The sequence below is a fragment of the Mycteria americana genome, chromosome 2 (genome assembly GCF_035582795.1).
Source record: "Mycteria americana isolate JAX WOST 10 ecotype Jacksonville Zoo and Gardens chromosome 2, USCA_MyAme_1.0, whole genome shotgun sequence".
Classification (NCBI taxonomy): Eukaryota; Metazoa; Chordata; class Aves; order Ciconiiformes; family Ciconiidae; genus Mycteria; species Mycteria americana.
Genome location: NC_134366.1, coordinates 84,057,609 through 84,066,063, shown reverse-complemented (window position 1 = coordinate 84,066,063; position 8,455 = coordinate 84,057,609).

Here is an 8,455-nt window from a genome sequence, read left to right as displayed (position 1 = left end):
TTTCTGAAAGGTGAATGAGCTACAACATTTAATACTAGAGGCAGAAGTGTTTGCCATGCCATACAACAAAAAATAATAATAATTACAACATCTCTCACAACGGGGAGGGCCTGTTTTGTGGGAAGGGTGAAAGTTCCCAGACTCATCACGGGGCTCGGGAAGCTGAACCCCTAATTAAAGGCTTATTATTTCCAGGCATTCATCCTGCCAAGCAAACATGGGTAAGTCAGAGTACAACATGATCCTCCTCAGCATCAGAGTACCATGATGAGTGTAGAATAGGAGATTTGCCTTTTCTACCAAGTCTAGAAAAAGAAAAATCTGGAAAATCTCATTTGGATGCTGTTCGGAGCACGCAGAGAGCCTGGAGCACTGTGCAGTACCCTGTTCCTCCCAGCACAGCTTAATGCTCTTGCACTCTGCTGACACCTGTCCTTCAGCACAAGGGCCACCCCTCCCAGGTAGGAAGGACAAAGGAAGGGAAAGAGAGATCCTCTTGAAACCAGCAGTGAAGACAGCCCATGGCAAGGGAACCTGTACTCCCTTTTGCTCCCACTCTCCTTGCTGCCACTGTTACAGGTACAGCGAAACGTCCCTGCACCTCTTGTTCCCCCTTTACAATGGGAAGAAGGTTCACTGCCGTGATCACTGCAGAGCATCAGAGCCACTGCTGGTCCCCAGTGGGTCTCTAAGTGACCCAGATTGTCTTAACCTGGTCCTCATTCAAATCAGTTATGAGGGAGAAATCAGGGAACACAAGAATCCCCTTTTTCCTTCAGGTGTGGAGGTATGTGCTCCTGGGTAGCCTGGGATGTAGTTCAAAACAGGAAAATTTTTACACCTTCATAACCTTCATGTTCCCTACCTGGGATATAACATGTATCACCACGAACTTACAGGAAAAGTGTTTCTGAGCTCAGAGGGGAAAACCTGCTCTTCTCCCAAGTAGTAGTGCTAACACAGGATGAGTTGTTTGGGCTTATTTGTTTTTCTTTTTGTGTGGATTCTTTTTGGAGCAGTCAAAGGGAGACAACCTGCCCAACATGGCCACTTCTTTTTGAAGGACCTCAACCAACTATTCTGTAAGGTCATAGGTATCATGGATGGGAAAGGTAGAAAAAAAAAGAGGTACAAAGCAATCAAGTGACTTTTTAATGGCAACAGAAACAGAGCCCAGCCTGCATATGACCTCTTCCAACCTTGGGGCATCCTTTTGGTTTAGAAAACTCTTGTTTACTTTCAGCTTGGAGCCAGGTTCTCAAAAAGAAAACTAACTAGTTGAGGTACATCCTTTCAATAGCCTCAATCTTGTGCCTACTGTCCACGGTATTGCATTTAAGATGTCCACTAGAAGTAAGGAAAATCGTGCATATTCTGCCTTCAGACTGTACACTCTTGTCCTAAGATTGCAAAGTGTTTTGCAAACCTCAGTTAAGTAAGGCCCTCATATCTGGTACAGAATAGTCACCGGTTTTTTTATAGACAAATAAATGGAAGCACAGAGAAGTTTAAAAAATTACAAAGATTTCAGAGAAAATAATTCTAGAAATGACAACCTGTCCCAACAGTCTGTTGATCTAAGCAGACCTCCTCTTATGACTTCATAAATTATGCCTATGGCATAGGTGGCAGGTGGGCAATGGAACTTTGAGCTACAGCTCAGGTGCAAAGTTATTTTTTACAGATAATATAAACATGTCTATGGGTTAAATGAGAAATATAGTCCCACAACAGAAAATTATCTCTGCTACTAATCCAAGGAAATTTCATTTCATGATTCTTGTATATTTGAAACTCGCAACTACTATTCAGCCAGCTGTACAACCACTAAAGAAATCAGAAGTCAATGTTGCATTTACAACTCAAAACAGATGAGTAGGATAAAAATGTGTGAAAGCTCTTATTAAATCTTATCATCCAGAGTTAATTGTAAAGTGTTTTCCTAAACTGTTAGAGTAATGAACAACCACAACATAAATTATGTGTAATTTTGAGAAATGAGAGATGATATTAGCATTGTAGAAACATCACTTACAGTGAGAGCTCCAAACTGACCGATTTATAAGACACTGAGCCTCCTTCATCTTCCCTGAAAAATTTCAGCCATCTCGTGGATCTGCTTGATAAATGAACAGCACATTCAAAGATGCGGTAAACTGTTGGCTTTGCTTAGAACAAGACCAAATGAAACAAGCATTTTCTGTCAGCATTTTCTGACGGGGCCTAGGCTCAGTGCCTTGCCAGCCCTGGCTTCATTTGCAGATTGGCGCAAGAGAAACTAATGTCAGTAAGGAAAATGGCTCCATCCCACAGATGGAGTTAGGCTGCATAAACCAGTGCAGCAGCCACCCCAATAACGTGTCTGGTGAAGGAGAAAGGAAGGCTGGAAACCTTCCCCAATGATCCCAGTATCATATCTTTATATCTGGGCTCACAGAAAGGAAGGCATCTCCCACCAACACTTTGGTGAGCAGCCATAACCCTGTATAAGCCATATATTGCCAAATGTGCTTTCCCAGCTCATCCCTAACAAGCAACACCAAGGCACTACGAGACTTGGGGTCTGGTTTTGACTCTGATGTTGATTCTACATGTGAGTATGATGAATTTTCAAGGTCTCTCTGTGCTGTGGCTTTCCACCCGGCATACCACAGGGATAACCACCTTTGCTACCCACTCTAAAGTAGCATAACAATATGAAGAGTTTTAGTATTTATTTAAGCAGACTGCTAAGCATTTTAGGGCCCCAGGCACATGCTAGATAAGATATAAAGCTGCATATTTCTTTTCAAAAAGCACATACTCTTCTAGCTCTGGGAAATGAGGAAAATAAGGATGACTCACAAGTAGCAGATGTTGGTAGCATCTCTTAACGCACTACTGGAAGGCACTCAGAGATTGTAATGATGCAGGCTCCCTTAAAGCCTACCTGGAATAGGCTTGAGCAAAATGCTGTAGCAGGCCAGATCCTAATCCATTCCCTTTGTCTCACTTTATCAGCTGTAGTCACAATATTTTCTTCTTTGTCAGACCTTCTCTCCAAAAACATCAAAGCACGCAGCAAATATGAATTACTGAAGCAGCACAGCATCGTTGATGTGTATGGTGACTCTGTTATCAGTAGCCCTTGGAGAGTATTACATGTTAATACTATTGCTAAAGGAAATCAGCTGAGTGTCTTGGTGCAGCCCAGCAGGATTTGAGACCAATAATACAGCAGATCCCATTTTTCCAGAAAAACATAGAACAGAACTAAAAATTAAATGTCTAAGCTCTTTCTACAGACAATAGAGACAGAGGCGGATTCCCCAGCAAGAAACCCATATTACCTTAGACACCGTTCTCAAGAGTGGAAGAGTTGGCCCCTGGAAGAGCATTTCTCTCTCCCGAGGCCATCGGCTGCTGGCCACACAGGAGGTGTTCACATGGGCCAGAGGTGCCCAGGGCACTGCTGAGGGCATCCTGACTTCTGACTGCACATCTCCAACAGGGATGAAGAGGGGCTTCACTGAGACATTAGTGCAAGAGAGACTAGTGAAGAGTGAAATCTCAGAGGAACCCAAATTGCCAGGTTGGGTACCTGTAGTGCTGCACACACTGCTTCACAAGGGTGTACAGCCCAGAAGAGGGGTGAGTGAGACCTGCCACTGCCGGTGGATATACCTGCTGTCAGCACCAATTACCACCACCTCTGCTGCTCAAACTGACACATGGCAAAAACAAGTTGGTCAACCTCTCTTTTAAATAAAAGACATTTGTACTGAAGACAAGCTGCAAGAACATGGCACTGGTTTCATAGTGGTAAAGACTTTACCACTGGTAGTTGTGGTAAAGACTTTCTTTAGACCTGTAGCAAGTCATTTATTCTATTAGAATCAGATCCCTGTCCACAAAACAGAGATAATGGTCTCATCCACCTTAGCTACTCTGCCTGTAAGGCCAGGGGAGCATATCTCTCATTTTGTGTGTGGATAATGGCTACTGCAATGTATCAGAATTAGAACAAGAAAAATTACGCTATTTAGCTACTTTTGCTGTAGCATCCTCCCTGCCAGCCTCTGCCTGCAACTCATTGTCCTGTCTCTGCAAGTAAATACTGTGATAGCGTCTAAAAGCAAAACACAGCTGTAGTGAAATATCCGATCAGCTTGCAGCCATTAAACAAACAGAATGCCGGCTCTTTCCTTTTGTTTAAAATATCATTACTGGGAACAAGTCATCCCTCTCGCTGCCTTTGCACTTCAGTGCACATGTTAGGCTTTTAAACCTGACCTAGTTTTGGCTGGAAAGTTTTGCAGAGAGAAGCTACAGACAGCATCACCACGCACATTATTTTCCCTGCTAATCAATACATCCTAAAAGCTGGAGTGTGTCCCTTTGCTGAAAATAAGGCAAGGGATCAGGAGCCTCAGTATGGTTGGGCTCTAATGCAACTTCTTGTGGGCCAACTGCACCATTGCACCTGCTGGCCTCCTGCTTCCCCTCATCCCTTTTGACCTCCCCGGTGCTCCACGTCACTAATGAAGCCCGCCCCGACCCCACAACAGCTCTGATGGCATCACTCTGAAAATGAGAAAAGCTTTGCTTTCCCTGTAACAAACCATCGGGGTTGACACACTGCAGCAGTGTTTGTGGAGCCTGGTGACATTTTTAAGGTGTTTGGACGAGCTGAGTTTATAACTGAAGTCTTTGGTGGCTGGAAGCTCCTGCCTTCAGGGCTCATTTGTTTGTTTTAACTGTGCACAGGATTCCCCTCAGTGTTGAGCTGCTTCAAGCACTGCTGATAAGGAGGTCATGTTGTGCAGGGGACGGGCAAGACAGAGTTCACAGTGAATAATAACTACTTTTTTCATGATAGCCCTGGCAAAAGGTAATCAATTCCTGAGGAACTGATTACCTTTGGAATTACCTAGGATTACCTAGGAATTATGGAATTACCTAGGATTACCTAGGAATTACCTAGGAATTATTTCTAGGATTACCTAGGAATTATTACCTAGGAATTATGGATTACCTAGGAATTGATTACACTGGAGTGGGTGGGCTCCATCTAGAAATGCCAACATCAGAGGGCGTCAAAATGCACCTGATCGCAAACTGAGACCCCATGGAGGCTGCACATGTCCCAGACTGTCATCGGGTGCAGCCAGTCTCTCCCTGTTGCTTCATGCAGGCCTGTGGGACCAACACAATGGGTCAGCCAAGGCACAAGGGCGCATGGTTGAGATGTACGAATGGACTTGTATTAAGGGGCAGCGCAGCTCACGTGAAAAGGGAGGACGTAGCGTCTCAGGGCTGGGGAGTGTGCAGATCCAAGAGCAGCAGGAAGCAGAAGGGAAGCTGCTGTGTGATCATAAGATTTGGGGCACATCAGACAGAAAGCACTACTTCAAAAAGGGCTGGGAATCAGACAGAGGAGAGAAGCTGGAGGTATTCGGCTGTGAGGATGTTCAGTTTATCCCTGCAAAGAGCACGTTCAGAACATGAGGACAGGACAACAATAATAGGAAAGCATTGATCCCACTTCACATCCTTTTAGCTGAAAAGGGGCAGACAGTGAAGTAAGGACCTTGTTAGAAATGCCTGAACAGAGATCTGAGGATGAACAGAAAGCGATGGCTGCAGTACCTACTTCATGCTGGAATTTCTGATGCAGGTGAGGAGGTTACACAGTCATACAAAGCCATGGGCCAAGAGAAAAAAGGCCCCCTGTCTTTATATCTGTGCTTGCTAATTTGACCATTTCCAGAAGCCCTTTTCTGGTAAGTGTTCAATAATGAAGCTAAAAGTTGTGCAACAACAACAAAAGAATAATTGATGTATATTTTTAGTGTCACTAATACCTAGTATCCAGATGAAGGGTAAATCACACCGGAATTAGAAGGAGACGTGGAGGACAGTTAATCCGGCTGTACCCCTATGGTTGCTGTTGTAGGGGGGAACAGTTATATCTGTTACAAGCATTCAAAAAACCACAAGTCAGCTATCCCCAAATTATTAAACTTTCTTTGCTTCATCGTAATATATTTTCTTTTAAGACAAATAGCATTTTGTTTTTAACAATTTGCCACTAACACTGGCAACTTTGGAGCTCACGTCCCAGAGTTCCCAGTCATGAAAACCTTGCCTCTCTAAATAATTAAAAAGCTGAGTTTCCTTTTTAGGAGGCTGGTTTTTTAATGAAAACACAAATTGCTTGAATTTTGTGATGAAATCCCCAAAGCCGGCAACACTGACCAGGACTCCTGGAGCCAGGTTTTTATCATAAAAGAAGGGACTGATTTTCTTAGTATCTCATACCTAAAGTTAATCCCTTGACAGGAGGGCAGGGCACATGGAAAGAGAAATAAGACAAGCACAGGCTCATCGCCTGCTTTGTGGTGCTGATGCATGCTGAGGGGAGATGGGTTCAGGGGCATAGTGCCAGGAAGCCCCGGCTGAGTCAGCGTCACCTCCAGACGGCTGCATGACATCACACCCCACTCCACTAACAGGACACAGAGAGAAATTGGCATCGTTTGTTGGACCAATGTTCTGATGTCCAGCCTTCATGACAACATGCCCTGAAGCATAATGTAGTATATGCCATAACGAGACACATTTCATTTGGGACTCTTAATTGTGCTGCAAGTGAGCGAGGTCTCCAGGACATAGGACAGACCTATGTGAATAACCTCCTGAAAGACGTATCAGACATGAGGCACTCCAGCAGCTATAAAGATCTTCGTCACACCGCACAGAGACTTGCATGGAATTACATAGGGTCTATAGGCTTCATTGTATGGCATCAGCTGCTTATCAGCAGCTCATATCTGTGCTAGAGTGGCACAAGAGGTATTTATGGGATGCAGTCCATGCTAATATTACCTATAGTGTCCTTGCTTTCCTGTCTGCGTCTGAAGTCTGCAAAGCCTTTCTGCAAAATGTATTGACATCCTCCGCCTCTCAATACAGTACGGTTTGTTTCTTGGCTTGTTTGTTTTCATGAACTTACAGGCTGCCTTTAAAAAGCAGCCATCAAATGCTCAAGCAATATAAGGGAGAAAAGAAAAAGAAAACCTGAGGGAGGAGAGATGTCAGTTTCCGATTTCCAAGAGGCTAATATAAAAAGTAAAGGGCTGGGGAGGGAAGCGTTTGAAAATTTCATTTAAAAAGAAAAACCGCACCGGCTGTCTCCTCCCCGCAGCAGCGGTGGGGCTCGATGACACATTGGGGGGGGGGGGGGGGGGAAGCCCGGAAAGTCCCCGGTGAGTTTCTCCCGCGGCAGAGCCCTCCGCACGGGCGGCCGCAGCGGGCAGCGCCGGAGCCGCCGGCGGGGGGAGGCGCGGCGCTGCCGGCGCTGCTGCCGGGAGACACTGGCACCTACCGGCGGCACCCGCCGCCCTCGGCCGGTGGCAGCTGGGCTGGGGATGACGAGACCCGTGCAGGAACAAAGAACTCAGTTGTGCCTGAAGCTGCGGCCATCAAAACAGCCCGAGTGATACCGGCGGCCCAGCCGCACAGCTTCCAAGTCAGGGAACGGGGTCTGCACGTCCTCCGCAGGGTCTCTGCAGAAGCAGGGAAATGACGGCATGGCCCAAAGCTGGCACAGCCCCCGCCCTTTCAGACAGAGAGGGTTTCACTGCGAAAAAGAGGGTTTGGGAACATGTTTCACTCCCAGGTTTCCACAGCCCCTGGAATCATTCCCCAGCGCCACAAATAGGCGTAAGTGAGCACAACCCCAGAACTGCTCTAAAGGACCACCAGGTTAAACCACGACCTGATCAAACCAAAATAATGTTGGCCAAGAACTTAACGTTATTCCTCATAAGCCGCTGAGAACCCCACCAGCTTCCACTGGAAAGGACCACCTGGCATTTGGCAGACTCACCTCGGTTCTCACGGTGGTATAACGGCCCAAAACCCAGGGCTTCCCACGGACCGATCAAACGGCTGTGTTCCGGTCAGCTCCAACAGCTATACAGGGTGTTGCAACAGGCTCTGTAGAGCATCTTTAAAGGCACTGTGATAACTTCCACAAAGACAAGGACCAAAACTTGGAGAGGAAAATAAGCAGTCACTATGAAACACATGGGACCCTTTCTATCCAATTGCCCAGTATGACAGACATGCTCTCATGAGGTTCTGTCATCATATGTGTAATTTAAAAATACAGGACATGAAGATGAAGATCACTCCCACTTTACTCTAAAGAATAGGTTCATAAATGAATTATAAGGTTTCCTAAATGATTTATAGCTGTTATAATCATTTTACAGATGAGTAATACATTTTATAAGTCCATCAACAGAGGATTTAATAGACAGGCAATCAATCAGCCTGCACGATAACTAATTAACCATATATTAAAACATCTCTCAGTGCCCTATTAACCCCTAATTCTCTGGTCATGAACACACCCTTAGCACAACCCCTCATACAAGTAACAAAAGCCAGCCGACCTACCCAGTCCCTC